This window comes from Zingiber officinale, chromosome 7A, assembly GCF_018446385.1.
Source record: "Zingiber officinale cultivar Zhangliang chromosome 7A, Zo_v1.1, whole genome shotgun sequence".
NCBI lineage: Eukaryota > Viridiplantae > Streptophyta > Magnoliopsida > Zingiberales > Zingiberaceae > Zingiber > Zingiber officinale.
This window is the reverse complement of record NC_055998.1, coordinates 76859198-76883988: the sequence shown is the minus strand read 5'-3', so window position 1 is coordinate 76883988 and position 24791 is coordinate 76859198. Positions and strand designations below refer to the sequence as shown.

Here is a 24791-nt window from a genome sequence, read left to right as displayed (position 1 = left end):
TGTGAAAGATATTTAGTTTAAAGTCTTTTGTTAGCAAAGAGGGAGTAGCTAAATGTTTAGTTAAGTTAAATTCAGTTTGTCGTTAAGTCCAAGCATGAGTCAAGTTGAATAGCAATGTAATTGGTGTTGATCAGGTATCAGAGCCCTAAAGTATAGATATTTTTTAACTAAAAGATTGAGTATCCTTTGCCAACTGTCTAACCTTGAGTTACTTGCTGATTGTCTACAGGACAATAGCTTTCACTTGGTTAGTCAAGTTAAGTTATTTTGTTCCAGATAGACTTGACTAGAGCTGGAGAACTTAACTTGATTAATATTTATTGCATATTTAACGCCCAGACTCATATCGATGCACAGATATAAGCATTCTTGAGTCCAGGCTGTACCCTATGCATCTCACGCCGTTCTATGTTTTACAAACACAATCAAGGTAAACCTAGGTGTTTGTGAGATGCTCTGGCTGAGTCCTAGGGGAACATGATTTCTAGGGGAAAATCCTAGGCTAAGTCCAATTTTTGAAATTCTAGAAAAGTAGGGATTTTGACAAAATCAAGATTTTACCTAGAATTTATAAAAAATGCAAGAATATAACGTTATAGTATCTATTCTACCCAACACATACCTATTTGTCTTCTAAGAGAGTTGAACTCAAGTTGAGGTAAGGGTTTTGTGAAAATGTCAGCTAGATTTGATTTTGACTCAACATAGTTGAGTATAATATCACCCTTAGCTACATGATCCCTTACAAAATGATGCTTCACCTCTATATGTTTAGTCCTTGAGTGATGAATTGGGTTTTTTGTTAGATTTATTGAACTTATATTATCAATTGAAATTTTTGTTTTATGATATTCTAGTTGATAGTCTTTAAGAGTATGCATCATCCATAGCAATTGAGATGCGCATTCACCTAAGGCTATATATTCAGCTTCAGTGGTAGATAAAGCAACACAATGTTGCTTTCTACTTAACCAACTTACAAGGCATTGCCCTATAAATTGACAACTGCCACTTGTGCTTTTTCTATCTAACTTGCATCCAGCGTAATCTGAGTCAGAATAGCCATGAAGGTCAAGAGTGCAAGTTCTAGGGTACCAGAGTCCTATATTTAGAGTACCTTTAATGTACCTAAGTATTCTTTTAACATAGGTTAAGTGTGACTCTTTTGCATAGGATTGGTATCTTGCGCACATACCTACAGCAAACAATATATCAGGTCGGCTTGCAGTTAGATACAGTAAACTACCTATTATACTTCTATAATATTTTGGGTCTACTGGTTTTCCAACTGGGTCAGAGTCAATATTGATGTTGGTTGCCATTGGAGTATTTATTATTTTTAAATTTTCCATACAGAATTTTTTAATTAACTCCTTAGCATATTTAGTTTGATAAACATAACTTCCATCTTTAGTTTGTTTTATTTGTAATCCTAAGAAAAAATTAAGTTCACCAACCATACTCATTTCAAATTCATTTTCCATTAGTCTAACAAATTCTTTTAGAAATTTAGAGTTAGTAGATCCAAAAATTATATCGTCAACATAGATTTGAGCTATGAAGATGTCTTTATCTATAGTTTTTACAAATAGAGTTGGATCTATTTGACCTTGGTTGAAGCCTTTGGATATAAGGTGATTGGATAACCGTTCGTACCATGCCTAGGGGCTTGTTTAAGTCCATACAAGGCCTTTTTTTAACTTAAATACATGATTAGGATTGTCTAAGTCTTCAAATCCTGGGGGTTGGCTTACATAGACCTCTTCTTTGATGAAACCATTTAAAAAGGCTGACTTAACATCCATTTGGAATAATTTAAACCCTTTATTTGCTGCATAGGCTAATAGCATTCGAATGGATTCGAGTCTAGCTACTGGTGCGTAGGTTTCATCGTAGTCTAATCCTTCAACTTGACTAAACCCTTTGGCTACTAGTCTGACTTTGTTTCTTATGATATCACCCTGATCATCCAACTTATTTCTAAAAACCCATTTGGTGTCTATTATTGATTTATCTATGGGTTTAGGTACAAGGTCCCAGACTTGGTTTCTCTCAAATTGGGCTAATTCTTCCTGCATTGCTATAATCCAGTCTGGATCAGGTAGGGCTTCTTCTATAGTTTTAGGTTCAATTTTAGAAATTAGAGCGATCTGACTAAGGTTTCTATAGGATGATCTTGTTCTGACTCCAAGGTTTGGGTCACCCAAAATTTGGTCAGGTGGGTGAGAAGTGCTTATTCTAGTTGGTCTTATCTGTGAGTCAGAACCTTGTTCTTCAGACTCATTAAGATTAGGTTGGATTTCATCATCGTCTACTGCTCTTGGATTAGTGTCAATATTTTCATTAGTTAAATTATTTTCTTCATCAAATATTACATTAGTTGTTTCTTCAACTTTCAAGGTATTTTGATTATATACTCTAAAGGCTCTACTGGTAGAGGAGTATCCTAAGAATATTCCTTGGTTAGATTTGGGTGTAAATTTTCCTAAGTAATCTTTAGTATTTAAAATGTGAACTTTACAACCAAATACTTTTAAATAGTTTAAGTTAGGAATTTTATGATAATATAGTTCATAAGGAGTTTTCTTGTGATATTTATTGATTAAAATTCTGTTTTGAATATGATTTGCAGTATTTATGGCTTCAGCCCAAAATTGGTGATTTAAATTATATTCATTTAACATAGTTCTGGCGGCTTCTTGTAGTGTTCTATTTTTACGTTCCACCAGGCCATTTTGCTGAGGGGTTCTAGGACATGAAAATTCATGTAGATATCCATTTATTTTACAAAATTGAGTAAATCTATGATTTTCAAATTCTCCCCCGTGATCACTTCTTATTCTTTTAATTTTAGTATCTTTTTCATTTTCTATTAATTTACAAAAATTACTAAATGTTTCATAGGTTTCATCTTTTGTTTTTAGGAATCTTACCCATGTAAACCTAGAATAGTCATTAATTATTACTAAGCAATACTGGTTCTTGCTTAATGACTTGGCTCCATGTGAATCAAATAGGTCAAGGTGAAGGAGCTCAAGTAATGAGTTGGTTCTTTCTAGATTTGTTGGTTTGTGTGTTGACTTAGTTTGTTTTCCTTGTTGACAAGCATTACAGATTGAGGTTTCAATGAATTTTAGTTTGGGCAGACCTCTAACTAGACCGTTATGACTCATTCTTGAAATGAGTCTAGTGTGAGTGTGACCCAGCCTTCTGTGCCACAAGTCAGTCTCCTCTTCTTGTGTTATTAAACATTTTATTGGGGATGTGGGTAGATTAATTGAGTACATATTATTTTTCCTAAGTCCCTTAAGTGTAATTTCAGGATTTTCAATATTTTTGACTAAACACCTAGTTTTATCAAAAGTGACTAAGTATCCGTTATCACATAATTGGCTTATACTTAGTAAGTTGAAATTGAAATTATCAACTAACAGAACTTTTCTAATAATAAACTCGGAGCTGAGTTCGATATTACCTCTTCCGATTACTTTAAGTTGACCATTGTTGCCGAATGCAACTGATCCTAAATTTTTTAATTTGAGCTTTGAAAACTTCAATTTATCTCCAGTCATATGTCTGGAGCATCCACTATCCAACATCCATTGATCCAACTCCTACACATGAAGTAGTTGAATTGGTTTCTTTTTAATGGATTAAAGATAGCGTGATTGAAGCAGACACTATGTTTTCTATTCCATTGTATTCAAGATAATTAAAAAAATTACTTTGCATTTTAAGTTTTAAATAATTTTTACATTAATTTTAAAAAGATTTTTAAATAGCTTTGAAAAAGATTTTTAAATAATTTTGAAATTGATTTTGAAAAGATTTTGAATTTGATTTTGAAAGATTTTTAAAATGATTTTGAAAAGATTTTTAAAATGATTTTGAAAAGATTTTAAATTGATTTTGAAAGATTTTAAATTGATTTTGAAAGATTTTGAAATAATTTTGAAAGATTTTTGAAATAGATTTTTAAAAAATTTTTTTTAAATAATTTTGAAATTAATTTGAAAATGATTTTGAAATTAAGTTTAAAATAATTTTGAACAGATTTTGAAAATGATTTTGAAATTAAGTTTTAAAAGAGTTTTAAAATAATTTTGAAAAGATTTTGAAAATGATTTTGAAAATTTTCAAATAAATTTTAAATTGATTTCATTAAAAAACATGATATTAATTACGAATTTAATTTTGAATTTGAACTTTTAATTCCTTAGTCATCTCACTCGATCTAAATTGTCAATCAGGGAACCCTATAATTGTTGTGAGATGAATTATGGTTGAATTTTGGGGTAAGGTTTAACTTTGTGTTAGATTCAGGTTTAGCTTTGGGTTCAACAAGTAAGCATTCTTTGGATAAACTTCTGGGCTATGGTGAGTCACAAGGAACTCATTAAAGTAACCATGCTTTCGAGGTTTCCCAAATAGTCCTGCCCATTAAACTTAATACTAAACCCTGGTCTAACTAGTTAGGATCCATTTAAGGGTAGCTTCGGTCAGTTCCACTTGGCCAAATGCACCAGGTCGAAGCCATATCTTCCTAGACATGCGATGCCCAAGTTTCCCTAACGTACTATCATCCAAAAACTTCACCGGTACTGTGGTTAAAGTTAAACTCAGCCCTTTTTAAACTGTCCTTAATTACCCTGCCGGGTAATCTACTCTTGTTTTACCCATTTCGGGTAAATTAGGTTCAGTTACCCTGTCGGGTAGTTCAGTTGTAGGTGCCAGCTAGTTTGGATCCACCATCTATTTTTGAATTTAGAATTTCGAATTTAAATTAAATTTGAATTTTGAATTTGAATTTTTGATTTAGAATTTCGAATTTGATTTAGAATTTTGAATTTTTGATTTAGAATTTCGAATTTAGAATTTCGAATTTAAATTAAATTTGAATTTTGAATTTGAATTTTTGAATTTATAGTTTAATTTCGAATTTTGAATTTCATTTATAGTTTAATTTCGAATTTTGAATTGAATTTTTGAATTTATAGTTTAATTTCGAATTTTGAATTTCATTTATAGTTTAATTTCGAATTTTGAATTGAATTTTTGAATTTATAGTTTAATTTCGAATTTTAAATTTAATTTTGAATTTCAAATTTTGAAATTTGAATTTAATTTCATTTCAAATTTTAAATTTAATTTTGAATTTCAAATTTTGAATTTTGAATTTTAAATTTAATTTCATTTCGAATTTTAAATTTAATTTTGAATTTCAAATTTTTAAGATTGTTTTTCTTTTTGCTCCCCCTGGATCATAGCCTCGATATGGTCTATCGAGGTAGTGTATTTGATCCTTCGGGACCCAATATTGACCAAGTCCAACTTGATTGACCAAGTTGGACTTGGGGACCCATGCTTGGACTGATTTACTACTTTGTTTGTTTATTAAAGATAAATAGGATTTATATTTCTTTTTACTTTTGTATCCTAGCCCAGTTCTATTGTAGACAGCTCTTTGTGTCCCAAGAATTAGATCCAAATTCTTGGAACCCAGAGAGAACTTTTCTAGAGTAATTTTTAACTCGTTTAACTGATTTTTCAGATTTGAATTTTCTTTCTCAAGTCGTTGTACTTGAGTTGAATCTTCAGTTAAAGATTTTGAGTTAGTTACTCCTTTAAGAGTGGTTATTTCTCTTAAAAGTGACTTAATTTTCAAATTTGACTTAGCTAATTTGCGAAGTAAATAATTGACTAAATTATTGAGTCTAGGAATACTTACAGCGGAGTCTGGTCCTTCGGAAACGGATGCGGATCCGTGGCTTTGCTCAGAGTCGGCTTCTGACTCGCTGATCTGGTCCCGGGCCATCAATGCGAGTAAACTTGTTTGGTTGAGTTCGTCGTCTTCGTCCTCCGAAGAATATTCATCCCAGGTTGCCTTTAGAGCCTTCTTTCTTCTTTGCTTCTTGGCTTCCTTTTGATTGGGGCAGTTGGCCTTGATATGGCCCTTCTGGTTGCACCCGTAACATGTGACTTCAAATTTTGTCTTTGATTGGGCCTCCTTGGATTGAACTGCCTTCTTCAGATCTTTCTTGTTGAATCCCTTCTTCTTCTTGTAGAGTTTCTTTACAAGATTCACAAATTCGCCGGCCAGTTCATCTTCTGAATCTTCTGAATCGGATTCGTCTTCTGATTCCGATTCAATTTTTCGCCGTCCTCTTGATTCCCGTGTTCGACTCGTTCCTGCAACCAAAGCAATCCCTTTCTCGGATGGCCGTGCATTAGTCTGTTCATGGAGTTCGAATTCACTAAACAATTCATCTAATTTTAAGGAAGACAAATCCTTAGAGACTTTATAGGCATCTACCATTGATGCCCATAGTGTACTCCTAGGGAATGAGTTAAGGGCATACCTTATTATATCTCTGTTTTCTACCTTCTGCCCGATTCCATGTAGAGAATTCAGGATATCTTGAATTCGGGCGTGCAAAGAGCTTGCTGTCTCGCCTTCCTGCATTTTCAAATTGTATAGTTTATTTAATAACAAATCACGCTTACTTACCTTGGTTTCCGAGGTGCCCTCGTGTAGTTCGATCAGTTTCTCCCATAGTTCCTTTGCGGAGGAGAATGGACCGACTCTGTTGAGCTCTTCTTTGGTCAGACCGCATTGGATGGTGCAGGTGGCTTTGGCGTCGGCTTCCACCTTCTTGATAAATGCGGGCTCCCAGTTTTCACAGGATGTAGGCTTACCATCGGTACCAGTTGGTAGTTGTAGTCCTGTTCTGACGATCATCCAGGTGTCGAACTGGATCTTTAGATATATTTCCATTCGCCCCTTCCAATATCCGAAGTCTTCTCCGGAAAATAGTGGGGGGCGAACGGTGCTATATCCTTCTAGTTGGGCCATTTAGATCTAAAAGAACAAAAAACAACAAGATCTATTCCAAGACTGAGTCTTGGATTAGTAGTGTGGGAAGAGAATAGTAATAATTACGAGCTCGAGTGGTGTTGCACCAACTTCGGGCAAAAAAAATCGATTCGTAAAAAGAAATTAGAATATAGCTATGAGGCTAAATTCTAATTGACTCCGAACAAAACCACGAAAAAAATTGTCTTGAATAGTGGTTGCACTGATTCAAGACGACCCCGCTCTGATACCAATTGTTGGATCGAGATGCGCTAGAGGGGGGTGAATAGCGCTCGTGGCTATTTCGTTTTTCGATTATCGGAATCGTATCAAGTACGTCGTTCGAGTATAAGCGCAGCGGAAAGAAATAGAAACAAATACAAACAAAGACACGAAAGATTTACTTCGTTCGGAGCCTGTGGCGACTCCTACTCGAAGGCCCGCGATCCTTGATCGCTTTCCGTGGGCAACAACTATAAGTACGAAAAAGAGTTACAGCTTTGAAGTACAAGTAAATAAAGAAAACTAATGGTACCGACGACAAGAACAGAGTCTTGGAGCTTCGGGTCGTCGGAGACTTGTAGCAGCACTTCCGGATGTCTTTTAGAGCAGCACGTTGGAGACAGAAGACTTGAAACTTGTTATTCTGGTGCTGCTGCTCGAGATCCCTTATAAAGGGTGTTCAAGGCGCCTTGAAGCCCTTCAAGGCGCCTTAAACAGGCCGAGTCACCCGCGGAGATCAGCACAGACTTGGTCGAACTTCATCCAGTTCAAGGCGCCTTCAGCCTACCCAAGGCGCCTTCAACCTTCGACCCAAGGCGCCTTGAACTTCATCTAAGGCGCCTCCAACCTTCTGCGCTGGCTTTTCCTGGTTCGCACCCGAGGCGCCTCGGACACTGTTCATCCGAGTTGTAACTTGCTCCTTTGTTCCTGCAAAATGTGTTAGTCCCAAACACATACCCTGCAAAACAAAGTTAGCACAGAAACATAATAGAAGTGATAATGATAGTCTCCGGACTATCCGAGCCTGACTTCGGGTTTCCAACCGGAAACCCTAGGTCGACTCGACGCCTACTGTTCCCTCTACGGGGAACGCGTCCTCACCTACTCCACTCAGGAGATTTACCTGTTGCCAGTGCGATCCTCCAGATCGACTGGACTTTTGCTCAGCACTCGATGCTTCCGGACTTTCTGCTGGACATCCGCTTCCCGGCTAGTCCAGTCTTTCACCTGGTTCGCGACACCAGGACTTTCCACCTAGGGTTACCACCCCCTAGGACTTTTGCCTGAAGCCACCGACCTGCCAAGACTTTCCGCATAGGGTTACCACCCCCTATGACCTAGGGTTACCACCCCCTAGGGTTTTTCCCTTTGCCTAACCGCAGCTAGAACTTTTCTCCACCTAGGGTTACCACCCCCTAGGACCTAGGGTTACCACCCCTAGGGTTTTTCACCTGCCTAACCGCAGTTAGGACTTTTCCTGAAATACTCATTCAACATGTTAGATCACAACACACCTTAACTTTGAATCCTTTGCCATTATCAAAACTCAGGTTCGATCGTTAGATGCTTCCCGCACCAACAAAGGGCACTTGCTCATCGGGTTCCCCTCAGGGCTCCTCCCTGAGGACTATAGCTTTTCCCTTCTTTGAGTCCCTCAGTGGGGAGCTTTCTGCCATAGAGGTCTGACGTTGCTCCTTCTTATTATAGTAGCCCGGACCCTTATGGTAGTAGTCTGGGACCAGTTCCCGATAGAAGGCCGGGGGGAACTTCTCGAGCTGCTTCCTCTTAGATCCCCTATTCGAAACATGAATCGGGTCCTTGGAAACTGTAGGCATCTTATACGGTCACGAAGCAGTGGTCTGTTTCTCAGAAGTCGCTCGCCTCTTGGCCTCCTTGAATAGTTTGTACTCCCCTGCCGTCATGGTCACGTTGATCTGTCCAGTGTCCTCCATCTTCACGCTCCAAAATAGGTGAAGAAAGTTCCCACAGACGGTGCCAAATTGATTCTATTTGGAATCTGAGTTGGATGAAGGTCGGATGAGTTGTTGCTAACGTTGACGGAGGGACAACTGAGACACCTTTCTCGTATGCGCCTACAAGAATGGACTCCCACGTGCTGACGGTCGACGATGACTACACCAGTGGTACTTGACCTCTGCGCACACTCAGACAAGCACACGAAACGTTAGAGGTCAGAAATCAGGAAAAGAGTCCCCGGAGAAGGCCCTCCGATGCTTAAGTCAAATACTTTTTTCCTAGAAGAATAGTGTACGAAGGAGAAAGAAAAGTAGAAGACAAGTGTGAATGTGCGAGAGAGTGTACCTACGCAAGGGAGAGGACCCCCCCTTTTTATATGACAGTGAATACCTTCTGGAGTTTGACTGATGTTAGAGAATGTCGGGTGTCAGGACTTGTCGGGTGATGGGGGACATGTGGCATCCTCTTATAGACTGAAAAACATTTCCATTCGTAGGTGACCATATACCGTTAGAATATTCCCTGATATTCAGTAGCTATTCTCTGACAGACGATTACAATTCCTTGACCTTGTTGTCATGTAGCACCTCCTGTCCTGGCCTTCTAGCCTGGCCAGGAATGAATAGGGTAGCTCAGACTATTCTGTTGGGTATAACACCTAACCTAAACCTTGAGGGGTCGGGAGCTATGGCGAGATCGTCCAGGAGCAGACCAGGAGTTGGCTGATCGTGATTTAGCTCACTGAGAGAACCAGGCCTAGATATAACTGAGTCGTGATAACCTGACCAGTTAGATTCAGGTCAGATATTACCCTGACTACTTCCCATGTCTTGGACCCAGGCGCTTCAGATCTGGGATCTCGGACTGTGAGAACCCGACCGGGAATCAGGTGGCTGACGTAATCCCACGACCCTACTTCTCCTTTCCCTAATCGCCGACTGCCACGTCCTCTTGACTTCTGACTGTCATGTCCCCTTGACTTCTTACTGTCACGCCCCCTTAACTTCTGATTGTCACAACTTTATCAGACCCTACCATTATGCACTGTATCAATATTAATTTGGAAAGTAAAATGTTAATACTTATCTGGGATGGTCTAGTATATTCAGTCCCGATTAAAGACCTTCGTCTAATAATAATAACACTTGTAAAGGTAAGTAATCTACAGAGCTTCTGTATCCACTAACAATCGACCCAAATTTATATGTGATACTACTATTTTATAAACTACTAGTCATCGTGGTACACACATTACAAATATAATATAATATATGAAAAAAATATATAAATTAGCACTCTAAGCTCATAAATTGAATTTGATAAAGGTACGTTAGACCCATGCAGTAGTACAATGTAAGGAAGACATTCAAAAACTCTAGTAGTAAGCTACCATAAAACTCTTCCTTATAAAAAAATAATTTAATTTTTTATATTAAATATTAAACTAATAAGAACATATACTACACTTAATCTTAGCCAAAAGGTCGAGAAAAGTATGCTTTCTAACATTGTTGGCCCAAGATATTCATAAAAGTTTCTTCATTCACGTTGTTGTCAATCCTAAGATGTAAAACTAAAAAAAACTATGATAGTATAAATATATTTTATATATATATATCAAATAATCAGAGAAAATTACTAATAAGTCTTACAATTATTTTTAGTATGAAAAGAAAAAATGATATTAATATAATTTTATTTTAGGGTTCACCAAAATTAGTTATTAAAGAGTTCAAATTATTAATTAAATAATAATAATAATAATAATAATAATAATAATAATAATAATAATAATAATAATAATAATAATAATAATAATAAGATATACAAACAATCCATCGTGTAATAGAAATTCAAACCTTGAACCTTCCAATTGTGCATAGAATTGTTAGACGAGGTAATTCGTGGCAGGGCGGGTCAACCCATGACGGACCAGCTATTTGGTGGGGTTGGCCGATCCGTTATCTTGGTGGGTTGGAAAATCTCCAACCCAATCTAAGGCAAGTTGCGGGTTAGGCGGACCAACCCATGGATCCATCAAAAATTTTAAAAGAATAATAATAATAAGTTTCATATCTTCAATATTTTACTTCAGAAAGATTTCATCAATCAAATGTATCTATAAATAAGTATTTTAAATGTATATGGACACTAACGTGTACTCATGTTTGATAAAAAGTACTATTTTTATTTAAAAATTATAACGAAGAAAGATAATAAATCAACATAAAACCTAGTTTATATGTGTTTCTCAATCAGCGGATCAGCCCAAGCCCGTTACAGGTTGACTCACGCGAGTGGCAGGCCTAGGCGGATCGGCTCATGGTGGACTTGAGTTGATAAAATTTCAACTTAATCTGCTGAAGTTATTTAGCAGGATGGGCCAACCCTATTGGAGCAATCGATGTGACCCTAGGTTTTGATATTTAGAAAAAGGTTTAAGTTAGGTTATTTGTTATATTTGATATGCGCTTGTGAGTGTGCAGGATGCAGATACAATAAGGAAAGTCCAAATGTGATCTTGATAAAGGTGAAAGTCCAAGTGAAGTCATGGTGGTATAAGTCCAAGTATGTAGTCTTGGCAACGTAAGTCCAAGTGTGACTTGGTAAGGTTGAAGTCCCGGAGAGAGGAGTCTCTTGGTAATGGAAGACCCGACAATAAGGACAAGGTTGAAGGAAACTCTTGAAGGTAAAGCTTGAAGGATGGGGAAGCATCTGAGGGACACAAGGCTGATAGAGGAGGCTAGAAGACAAGGTTAAGGTTGTGCGGGCGAGGACGAGTGTATGAGAGAATGTACTTGGGTAAACCTTAGGTTTAGAGTCTACCAGTCGATTGGTGTATGTACTAGTCGACTGGTGTATGTACTAGTCGACTGGTGGTTGGACTGAGAGAAAATAGAATGCTTCTGTTATCTCAACCAAAGTGGACCAGTCGACTAGTCTTAGCACCAATCGACTGGTATCGAGCCATTGAATTGTAACGGTCGAATTCTACAGAGGACTAGTCGATTGGTAATGGCAGGAACTGTTGGTTGCTACTCGGAATACCGTCCTAGTTCCCCTATACAAAAATTTGTACAAGCATAGAACTATCCTAGCTACCCATGTGCTCTACTAAAGTTAAATTTGGATTGCAAACGATGTTTGACATTATTAATCCAAATTTTTCTTTAGAAGTTAAACTTGGTTTGGGAACAAAACTTAATATTCTTACTCCAAGTTCAACCGATGTGATCTTCCTAAGTTAAACCATATTACAGAAGTTATCAAATATCTATTTCAAAGATCTGCTTCCAGGTTAAACATGGCGAGGCTCTAAACCTTCTTGGGTATGGGATCATCCACCACTTCCTAAACAAATCCTCACAAAGAAATTGGATATTTAACTTCTTACAGTAAACTAGGTTTAACTATAAATACCTCAATAGAAACACATTATCGAAACATGAAATCGAAAAATAAAATCGATAACAAAACGATAACTTAAAACTAATAACCTCTTGTGTTTGGTTTTTCAAAATCTATACAAAAGATGAACTAGTTATGATGCGGAAACTAATAACTAGTTATACCTTTTATAGCTTATAGACCTCTTGATCTTCTATTGTATTCCTCTCCTTCTCTTGGGCGTCGTGTGGGTGACGATCTTCCAAGATGAAATTCAGTCAAGCTTCTTCCAAGGCTTCCAAGATCCAGCCACCAAATAACCTCCAAGGGATGCTAGACAAGAGAGCTTCCTTCTCTTCTTCTTCTCCTTCAAGCAACCGACCACCAAGAGATCTCCCACAATTGATGTCACCAACCTCCAAGAGAGAAAACAAAAGGAGAGAAGAGAAAGAACAAGGGTCGACCACCAAGGAAGAATAGAGAGGAATAGAAGATGTGTTATGAGGTGAGGCACCCCCTCCTTTTCTTTTATATTCCTTGGTCTTGTCAAAAAAGGAAAGTTTTATAACAAAAAATAAAACTTCCTTTTCTCCCATGACATGGTCGGCCACAAGCTTGTGCTCCAAGCAAGGAAAGATTTTAAACAAAATTAAAATCTCCTTTTTAAAATCCCTTTTTTGGATAGTTATAAAAGGAATATTTTATAAATTAAAATCTCTCTCTCTTTTAAATCCTTTTATGGATATCTATAAAAGAAAAGATTTAAAATAAAATTTGGTTATAAAAAAGAAAGTTTTATAACAAAAATTAAAATCTTTCTTTCACATTATAGATAACTACAAATAAGGAAAGATTTCAAATCTCTCTTTTATTCCTTTGTAGAAAGCTATAAAAGGAAAAATTTTAAAATTTAAAACTCTCTTTTAAAACCATCATAAAAGAAAAGTTTTTAACAAAATAAAAACTCCTTTTATTTCCTTTGGTGACCCATCTAAAAAAGGAAAGTTTTATATTAAAATCATCCTTTTAAATCCTTTTTATGGATCTCTATAAAAGGAAAGATTTTACAAAAAATAAAACTTCCTTTTCTTCTTGTGTGTGGTCGGCTCCTTGCTTGGGCACCAAGCAAGGCTTGGCCGGCCCTAGCTTGGGCTCTAAGCTTAGCTTGGCAAACCCCTTGCTTGGTCTCCAAGAACGACTTGGCCGACCCTAGCTTGGGCCTTAAGAAGCTAGGCTTTTGGGTGGATATAAGGCTTTATATAAGAGGCTACAATAGGGACCTAGAGGAGGAATTACTTTTGGTCTCCCGATGAGCTTGAGCTTCCCTTGTTCTCCCCAAACATCCAACTCAAGTTCATCAATAATATCTCATTCCACTAAAGAGTTATTATTGCACTACCGCGCCAATCCCATATTACAATATGGGCTCCTTCTTATCATGAGTGTGTTAGTCTCCCTGTGTTTAAGATATTGAATGCCCACTAACTAAATGAGTTATTGACAACTCACTTAGTATTAATATCTAGCTCCAAGAGTAGTACCACTCAACCTTATCATCATGTCGGACTAAGTCAACCTGCAGGGTTTACATGACAATCCTTATGAACTCCTCAAGAGAGCATCATCAACCTAGATTACTAGAACACAGTTTCATTCTATAATCAACAACACACCATATAAATAATATCATTTCCTAACTTATCGAGCCTATTGATTTAATGAACTAAATTGCACCCTTTGATAAATTAAAGGAATAAATATTAAAATATGTGCTTGTTATTATATCATGATTAAGAGTACGCACTTCCATAATAACAGAGGTTTTGTTCTTTTATATAGTCAGTATAAAAAGAAACTACCTCAAATGGTCATACTCAATACACTCATAGTGTACTAGTGTAATATTGTAGTTAAGCTAAACTATTACCAAATTACACTACAATCACTCCAATGTTTGTCCCATTCCATCTTGGTTGTGAGCTACTATTTATAATTTATAAGGATCTGATAACATGATCTTCTGTATGTCTCCTCACTCCATGTTATCTACAATATAAATTAAATGAACAACTACACTTAGCATAAATGTAGATATTTGACCAATGTGATTCTTATTTCTAAATAAATATTTACAAAAAGCTAGACTTTTAGTATACATTTCAAAATGAACAACTTTGTTGTTCTCCCCAAGTTCTATTTAATAGAACTCAGGGTGGCTGGCCTTGGTGATGAAATAGGCTTTGTTAAAGTATATTAGAAGTCTCCCAAGTGCTCTAGCAATCCAAGGTGTGCTCAAGTGTTCTTGAGCGAGATTCTGGTGAGGTTTCTCCACCCACAAGGAGAGCCGAAAGTTTTTTGAGGATTGATCCACCGAAGGATCACAGGGATCGTCCACTTTAAGGACACGCCGTAGAGTAGGAGCAAGTTATCTTCGAATCATGTTACATGAACATGTGAGGTTTGGTGTTCTTTCTTGTCTATTAGAGTTTAGCTTGTCATACTCTTATTTGTTTGTATTTCCACTGCGCTAACGAAAATGTAGGAAGCGACGGTTTGGTGAGGAGCTATTTAGCCACCCCTCTAGCCGGTGTCAAAGGTCCCAACAATTGGTATCAGAGCAGGGTCTCTCTTTATTGGACTAATCGCCAGAAGGAGCAAGTGCTAGAGGAAGAAGATGGAGTCGTAATGACCACTAGGATGGGATATCTGAATCCCACCTCCATACAATCGAGATGATTTCGAGTATTAGAGGAAGCGGTAGGAGATGTGGTTCCAAATATATTAGGACCATTGAACCACATTGGAAGTTCCTTTCGAAATTCCAACAGACAAGAAGAGGAAGCATCTCTGACCTTGGTATTGGATCAAGGAGCAAAGAGAGAAATCGAAGACAGATAAGGAGACAACTAGAATTGAGAATTGTGTTGAATTTATTACCTCCTAATATTGTGTCACGTGTAGGTGAGTATAAATGTGCTCATGAGCTATGGAGAAAAGTGATTGCTCTTCATGAATACCCTATACAAGAACGAGAAGTGGAGGAGCCCAAGGAGAATGACTCATTGGTCCAAGAAGAGAAGAAGGATCAATCGGATGTGGAGATGAGCTCGACATCCGAAGAGGAGAAAGAAGTAGAACCGTCTACATCTTCAAGTGAGAAAGAAGAGTCCAAGATAAGTGAAGAAGAGGCCTTCGAATCCTCAATCACCTCAACTACCAAGAAGAATATGAAAACCCACATCAAGTGCTTAGAGTGTGGTGAAGTAGGACACTACAAGATAGGTGTCCATTGCTAAAAAGGTAAAGAGGTAACTCCTAAACTCATAAAAGTTAATTTATAAACTAATATGAGTTGTAAGAAGAAGAAGGAGAAGAAGCATATTAGATATTTCACGTGTGGTGAATGTGATCACTACCACATGAAGTGTCCAAGGAAAAGAGAGCTCAAGAAATTGGCACACTTGAAGAAATGGGAGAAGAAGAGGAGTTCAAGTCAAAGGGGAGCTTCAAAGGTAAAGGGTAAGATAAACCCTAGTTTAAATTTGAATATAAATTTAAATTCTTTCATGCATGGTAGGAATAATTGTTATTTATCTATGTAAAATCATGATTTTAGATATAATGATAGAAATAAGGTTAAAATAGGTGATAACCCTAGGAAATCATTTTCAAAAGTAGACAAAACAAAACCCAAACTACTTTGACTAAGGGAAGGAAAGTGAGTGAAAACCTAGGCATTAATCCCAAGAAACATATGCCTAGAAAGGTGGATAGGTCTAGGAATGCCCATGGTGGACAAGTGGATTCTAGAGTTAGAAATCTAGAATTGGAAAATCATGCCTTGAGAGAGAAGCTTGATAGGGTAGAAAAGTTCCTAGATAGATTCATTGGTGGATCTAAAGGACTTGATAGAATTTTGGGTAGTCAAAGACCCAAGAAGGGTGATAGATCCGGTTTGGGATACCGGTCTTTATCAAACAAGGGTAAGGGGAACTTACCCATGGAACACTTTAGCAGTTATGCTATAGTAGAGGTCCCTAAGGCCAAAAGAATACCACATGCAATAATTGCAAATGAAAATGACAAAGGGGAATGCTCCAAGGCAAATGGAGAATCGTATACTAGGATAACATATGAATACAGTAAGGAGAGGTCAAGAAATGACAAGGGAAAGTTATTTAAGAATAAGGAGAAGTTAACCAAGGACGAGATGTCTAAGGTTAAGAAGGTTAGGTTTATAGGCCAAGTGTCACCCGAGGTGCACCAATGTAGCCTAGCCATAGTGGAGGAGTCACTTAGGGAGGTGGTTAAGATTAAGAGCTCTAGGAGGAGCTCAAAAAGTCAATTTGGGACTCATGGTCAATAGATCTCAAGAGAACCATGCTTGGGATTCTAAATGGGTCATGAAGTATGTCAAGGGGTTAGAGATGGACTTGAATCTCTAATCTAGTTGGTTGGGACATTTGGGATGTGATTCATACATGAAAATAAGAAATGAGATTCATATTACATAAAAATTAGTTTTAAATATATAAATGTCATATAAACTAATGTTAGGGATGCATTGTGGTTTAATATGAGTCAATACACCAAGAGAAAACCAAAACTAGGATTTTAGGTCAAAGATTCAATTGAACCATTCAGATAGTTTTGAATTTTATGTCAATATTGGGATTCATGATAAATATATTTTTATGAAGTAGAAAATAGTAAAACAGACATCTCCAAAAAATTTGAGGATTTTTAGAGATTTATAAAATTTTTGGTACATTTATAAAATTAGATTCAGAATGTAGTTTTGGGCTAAAAATAGGTGTCAATCGATTGGCTCAGATACCAGTCGACTGGTAACAATATTCATTGAACACAAAATAGTTCTATGAGGTTATTTTGGTGAGAGTAGTCAATTGGGGCATAGGGTAGTCGATTGATACAATCTGAAACTATTTTTTAGCAATAAAAAATGACCAAAAGAATTATATACATGTATATAATCTTATGGGGGATTAATACATAATAATTATAATAATTAGAGGTTAAAGAGTCTAATAATTAGGATATTATTAGAACTCTTTTTGATGTATTAAAAGGGGAAGAAGTTTAGATTTAAGCGGGAAACCTAATACCTTTACAAGAAATCCTAGATCAAGGGGGAGCTTAGGTGAAAGGGGAGCCGATGATTAGGTTCCATGATTTATGCATGAGTTGACTTGCATATTGTTTTGCATATGTATTGCTATATTATTTTCCTAGCTTAAACGGATTATCAAACATCAAAAAGGGAGAGATTGATGGAGCAATTCGTGTGACCCCAGGTTTTGAGATTTAGGCAAAGATTTAAGTTAGGTTATTTATTACATTTGATATGCACTTATGAGTGTGTAGGATGCAGGTATAATAAGGAAAGTCCAAGTATAATCTTGGCAAAAGTGAAAGTTCAAGTGGAGTCTTGGCGGTTTAAGTCCAAGCATATAGTCTTGGCAACGTAAGTCCAAGTGTGACTTGGCAAGGTTGAAGTCTCGAAGCGAGGAGTCTCTTGGCAATGTAAGACCCGATAATAAGGACAAGGTCGAAGGAAGCTCTTGAAGGCAAAGCGTGAAGGATGGAGAAACATCTGAGGGACTCAAGGATGATAGAGGAGGCTAGAAGGCAAGGTCAAAGTTGTGCGGGCGAGGACGAGTGCATGAGAGAGTGTACTCAGGTAAACCCTAGTTTAGGGTTTACTAGTTGACTGATGTATGTACCAATCGACTGGTGATTAGACTGGGAGACAAACGAATGTTTCTTTTCTCTCAATCAAAGTGGATCAGTCGACTGGTCTTGGCACCAGCCAACTGGTATCAAGTCGTTGGGTTGTAATGGTCAAATTCCACAGAGGACCAGTTGACTGGTGGTGTGGTCAGTCAACTGATAACAGCAGGAACAAATTTTCTATTCTCCCCGAGCTCTATTTAATAGAGCTCGAGGTGGCTAGTCTTGGTGATGAAATAAGTTTGGTTAAAGTCTATTAGAAGTCTCCCAAATGCTCTAACAATCCAAATTGTGCTCAAGTGTTCTTGAGCAAGATTGTGGTGAGATTTCTCCACCCACAAGGTGATTGTGCTAACTGGAGGTTTTTCGGGGATTGATCCATCGAAAGATCATAGAGGTCGTCCACCTTACTAACATGCTGTGGAGTATGAGTAAGTTATTTTCGAACTACGTTACATGAACGTGTGAGGTTTGGTGTTCTTTCTTGTCTATTAGGGTTTAGCTTTTGTACTCATATTTGTTTGTATTTTTGTTGCGCTAACAAATACGTAAGAAGTGACAATTTAGGTGAGGAGCTATTCACCCTTCCTCTAGCCGGTGTCAAAGGTCCCAACAAATTCGATGGGACTAATCTAAATTGACAACTCTAACTATGCAGACCACACAGTGCCTCGAGGTAAGATGGATTTAATTCAGGTGCACATGCATGATCCATGAATTTCTTCTCTTTTATGGTATGAAATTATATACATCAAAACATCAAATTGGAATGGATCAACCTTCCAAAAAATAATGATTAAGTAGGTAAGGTAACATTGAATCTGGGGTGATCAATCAGGTCTAACAGAAATTTTCCACCGGCCATTAGGGTGAATTAGGAAGCGCTCCTGATAGGTAGTCCAAAAGCTTAGTATCCCTTGGTCGTAAGTCACATTTGGAGAAAAAATTTCTAGAAAAATATCGTAATTAAAAATTAAATCGTGAATATCTGAATGATAATTAACAGTGACGAATTTAGCTTAAGGCTTAGGGGACCCTACCCCTCCCCCAAAAAATAAAAAATAATTAATTATTAGTGTTAATTTCATTATATGCGAAAGCAACTACGTATTAAAAGAAATGGGAGATTGTCAAATTCAATGATAGTCATCTGATTGTCTTGGAAGTTGTGATTGACTTGGAATTTGGGAGCCCAAGGACGAATCCTTTAGGAGCAGTGGTAAAACAATTATAGAATGCTCTAGAAAAATAGTAATTTACCAAAAGACGTAAGTAGAGATTTAAATTTACCAAAAGACGTATGTTACTTTGATATTTATCAAAGAACATATTTTTTAAGTGCATTTCCTATTTTACCCTTCTAACAATTTGATTTTTTTCTACCGTTTTCTTTTCTTCACTATATTTCTCTCTCTTCTCTTTTTTTATCAGCAGAACATATGGACTGTTGGAACCAAATATGTAGATAGAGGGGGGGTGAATAGCTCGGCGCGATCTTGTGCTTGACGTTGCTTGTTTCTTCAAAGATATGCAGCGAAAAATACAAAGAAACAAAATACACAATGTTAACAAGAGGATTTACTTGGTATCCACCTCACAAGAGGTGACTAATCCAAGGATCCACACACTCACGCACCCTCCACTAATAAAACACTCCTTTACGGTAACTACCGAAGCCGGAGAAGCCCTACAAGTTCACACTACAAGAAGAAAGTGAAAGGGAACAAAATACAAGCAAAAGCTTACAAGTTTGCATAAGAAAAACTCTAACCCTAGATTTCTTCTTCTTGCTGTATATCCGCCTCTTGACTTGGAAAAACCTCCAAGAACTTCAAGAACTGGCGGTGAGAACTCTCTGGAGAAGCTTTGGAAGCGCTGTTAAGATCTAAGTTGAAGTCTGAGAGAGCTGTCGACAAAATCGCACACCAACGTCTTTATCCAGCGCCAACGGTCAGATCATAATCGATTGGATTGCTCCCAATCGATTGGGGAGGCTTTGGATCGATCGGCTGATCGATCTAGAGCGCATCTGTGCTCTCAGGAATTGCCTGGATCGATCGGCTGATCGATCCAGGGCTTATCGCGTAGAATCACACTTCCCAATCTATCATCCGATCGATTGGGGGCTCTGGATCGATCGGTCGATCGATCCAGAGCTGTTCTGTGCGATCACGCACTTCTCCCAATCGATCCACTGATCGATTGGAAGGAGGCTTGACGCGAAGACTTGCCTAATCGATCAGCCGATCGATTGGCTCATGCCCAATCGATCGGCTGATCGATCCAGCTCATGATTTTGCCCAAAATTAAGTCTAAAGCCTCCTAAACCAACATCCGGTCAACCATGACCTATTGGTTCATCGTGCCTAGCATCCGGTCACCCTTGACCTGCTAGGACTCACTCACCAAGTGTCCGGTCAATCCTTTTGACCCACTTGGACTTTTCTCCTCGTGCCAAGTATCTGGTCAATTCCTTTGACCTACTTGGACTTTCCTTCTCGTGCCAAGTATCCGGTCAATCCCTTTGACCTACTTGGTTTTTCCAACACCAGATGTCCGATCAGCCTTGATCCATCTGGATTTTCTCGTGCCTGGCTTCACTCACCAGGACTTTCACTTCTGCCTAGCTTCACTCACTAGGTCTTTCACCTGGCTTCACTCACCAGGATTTCATTCTGCCTAGCTTCACTCACTAGGTCTTTCACCTGGCTTCACTCACCAGGATTTCCTTCTGCCTAGCTTCACTCACTAGGTCTTTCACCTGGCTTCACTCACCAGGATTTCCAACTGCCTAGCTTCACTCACTAGGTCTTTCACCTGGCTTCACTCACCAGGATTTCCAACTGCCTGGCTTCACTCACCAGGACTTCCCATTGCCTAACTTCCTAGTTAGGACTTTCCATCTGTCCTAGTTAGGACTTTTCATCTGCCTGGCTTCACTCACCAGGACTTTCACCTAGCTTTACTAACTAGGATTTCAAGTCAAGTATCCAGTCAACCTTGACCTACTTGACTCTCCTTCACAATCTCCCCACATGAACAATTGCACCTGCAATCTTCATGTGTTGTCTACATGTATTGTCAAAAATCAAAACCCAAACATTAAGACTCGAGCTTGACTCAATTCAAGCTCAGTCAACCAGGTCAACCTTGACCTAGGGAATATTGCATCAACAATCTCCCCCTTTTTAATATTTGACAATACCTCATTTAAGTTAGGCTAATCCCATAACCTAAACCTCTTTCATGCCAATATATGAATGAGGATTCCCTTCATCCTTCCCTTTTTGCCATAGGGTGATGCACATTCTCCCCCTATGTAGGGAATGAAGGCCTAACTTAAACCCTACATTCTCCCCCTATTGACACACATCAAATTCAAACTCTCCCCCTGAAGAGTTACCCAACGTTGTTTACAACTTCACTCGTTGCTCACAACACAATAACGAAAGTCTCATACCCTTCATTATTCTTAACGCTCAACCTTGAGCATATACCACCTGGTATATTCACACACGATTCAAATGAAGGTCTCATACCCTTCATTGTCATCAAATGCTCATCCATGAGCATACACCACTTGAATAATGAAGATATCCATTCTCCATTGTATTCAAATGCCCAACCTTGAGCATTTTCATGAAAGAAGGTTAACCACCTTCCGAGGTGTATGAAAAATAAATTTTCATGTCCTTAAAGAGTAACTCCCCCTAAAGACATGCGCGTAACTTCTGTCATTGCACCAACAATGACTTGGAATCCCTAAAACTTTAGGAAACCCAAATTTAGAAGTTTTGAGGTTCTAAAATTCAATAATGAAACCAAACCTCAACCTAAACCTCTACTTAGTCTTCCTTAACCAATCCATCCTTGTTTTCATCATGAAAACTCTCCATAAATGTATATAAATATATTTCAAGGGGTAAGGAATGGTTCCATAGACTAAAAATGGTTCAAAATGTTGAAATCAGGCTTTCCCAGCCAAAATCAGCATTCACAATCGATTGGAGTTGGGTTCCAATCGATTGAACACATCTGAATCGATCCATTAATCGATTCAGATTGTGTGGATCGATCGGTTGATCGATCCAGCGAGTTTCTACTCACGAGAAATGCCTTCTCAATCGATCGCCCGATCGATTGAGGCACTCCAATCGATCGGGTGATCGATTGAAGCTCTGAAATTGCTGAAATTCCATTTCAGTCAACTTCAGAAACTACCCAAAAATTCTACAAAATTCTAAAAATTGTGAAAATTCATGTAGACACTACTTAGAGGATATACTATCAAGGAAAAATAGTTTTTTTTTATGAAAATACATCATATTTTCCAAGATTGACACAAACTTGAAAACTTGTAAAAACTTTAGTATTTTCTTCTAGTTTGTGTCTAACTTTTCAATGATGATTACTATCAAAAGATAGTCTTCATCAAGGTTTTCTAAAAGCATTTTAAAATGTTTTTCAAAACTAATATCCAACCATGTTATTTGGGCTCAATGCACATGACTTGTACATTAGCTTTCCCAATGATTGGAAAACACATAACTATGTGTTTTGATAAACCTAAAACTCAAAAGAATGCACTAAATCAACATCTTGAGTTTGGTTCATCATCCTAACATCTCACTTGCATTTAATGTGTACGAAACCACATACAAGGCACCTTATAGTTCTTTTGTGAGATGTAAAGTTTGGTTTTTGCCATAATCTAGGGATCATACATATCTATCTAGGCATTTTGAATTATGAACATCCACCAAGGATGTTATTTGTAAGTAAATGTCATTTGTCCATAGTTTGCAAGGAATTAAAAACAATGCATGATGTGTTATGGCACACATCAAAAAGAAATAATTTGTAAAAGAAAATTTCCTATAACTACATGATGTATGTATGACATGACATGGTATTTTTATATTTTTCATGATAAGGCATGAATGCAACAATTATGTTGTCATGACATATGATGGGCAAACAAAGCATAGCAAATTAGCATAAATAAAATACCTAGGTTAACTATCCTAAGTATCCTGAAACCTTAGCTAATCTTAAAGTTTAAACCTAGATTGCCCACTATTTCCCAAGAAAAATGCCAAAATCCAATTTTTTACATTTCTTTTTCTTTTCCTAATTTATGCCAACTTAATTTAAAACATACTCCTCAAGTTTTGGCACAATTTACTCTTCCAAGAGTAACCAATTGAGTTAAGGCATAAATTACCTTTAATTCCCTAAGAACATACCAAACTCCCAACTTGGTAGTTCTTATGATTTTCTCAATTTGTGTCGCTTAAAATATCATCCAATTTCTCAAAATGTGACACATTTTACTCTTCCCAAGAGTAAACAAATAACCCTTATCATTTTCAAAAGTTAACAATAACCTTGAAAATGCTCTTAGAGTGCCAACTTCATCATATTGGGTTAAGTACCCTTTCAAATTGAGTTAACACTCTCTAACCCATCTAAGGGGTAGAGAAAATGCTCCTAGGAACTCAAAACCTATTGGTTCTCCTTAGATGCTCTAGGTACTCACTAGGGATAACCTCCCTAGATACCTTCCTAGTGACCTTGTTAGGCTTCTTAGAAGCCTTGGTCACTTTTTCTAGGTCAACCCTAGGGATTTCTTCCCTTGTGACCTTCTTTGTGACTTTCTTAGACTTCTTAGAAGTCTTAGTCACATTTGTTGTAAAAATACTTCTAGGGATAACTTCCCTTGTATTTTTGACTTGACCATTTGACCTAGGGTTGGTTCCATAATTATATGGAACCATATGGTAAGAAGGTACACCCCTTTTGGTTTTAGGTTTGTATCCCAAACCCCTATGGCCCTTGGATGACCTTTGTTGTCCTAAACCTAGGTTTTGCTCATTTTACCCTTTTAGGATATTTTCCATCCTTTTTAGGATCTTTTCTAACTTATCAAGTCTTGACCTCAAGACTTGATTTTCCATCCTTAAGTCCTTAGTTTTTGGTTTTTCATTAAATCCATGAGCAATTTTATTTTTAGGCTTGTAACTAAAATCTTTAGAATTCTTGCCTAAATTTTTGTCTACCTTCCTAAACCTAGGTGTGGTACTTTTAGCATGTAGAGCCACATGTTTTTCCTTAAAGCTCTCATGCTTTCTATTCTTATGGTAAATTGCATTAAAATGATAAAAAAAAAAATTATAACTAGCATGCTTTTTACCATTATTTAAGGGGATAGGCTCAATAAATGATACCTTTCGTTTTACTTTGGAGGCTCCCCCTTGATCCATGATTTCTCCTTTAGTTTTGACCGCTTTCTTCTCCTTAGGACATTGGCTCCGGTAATATCCTTTTTGATTGCAAGAGAAGCACACAATGTGCTCCTTGCTCTTCTTTGTTGTGAGGACGGTCTCCTTAGGCTTCACCTTGCCCTTTAGTGCCACTTGACCCTTCTTCTTGGTCAATTTGGAGCACTTGCTCTTGTAGTGCCCATGTTCCCTACACTCAAAATATATAATATGATTTTTATTCTTAATTGAACTAGTTATACCTTCGTGTGTAGGGATGACATCTTCTCCTTTTGTTCCGGAGGTAGAGGCTTCCTCTTGATCCGATAATGATGCTCCTCCAATAGATTTGACTTGACTTGTGGAGGTGGAAGCTTCTTCATCTTCATCTTGTATATGGAACAAAGAGTATGCTCACTCTTTTCCCTTTTCATTGTACTCCTTTGAAGATGAGACTTCTTGGACTTCTTCTTTGGAATTTGAGCATCTCTCAACTTCGGAGTCCTCCTCCTCTTGATCGTGCTCCAATGAGTCTCCCTCTTTGGATTCTTCTTGAATTG

The 24791-nt window shown here is 37.5% G+C and overlaps 1 pseudogene; it reads right to left on the bottom strand.

Moving 5' to 3' along the window:
- Nucleotides 1-10153: 10153 nt before the first annotated feature.
- On the bottom strand, nt 10154-10330 carry LOC122003145 (annotated as a pseudogene).
- Nucleotides 10331-24791: the final 14461 nt, after the last annotated feature.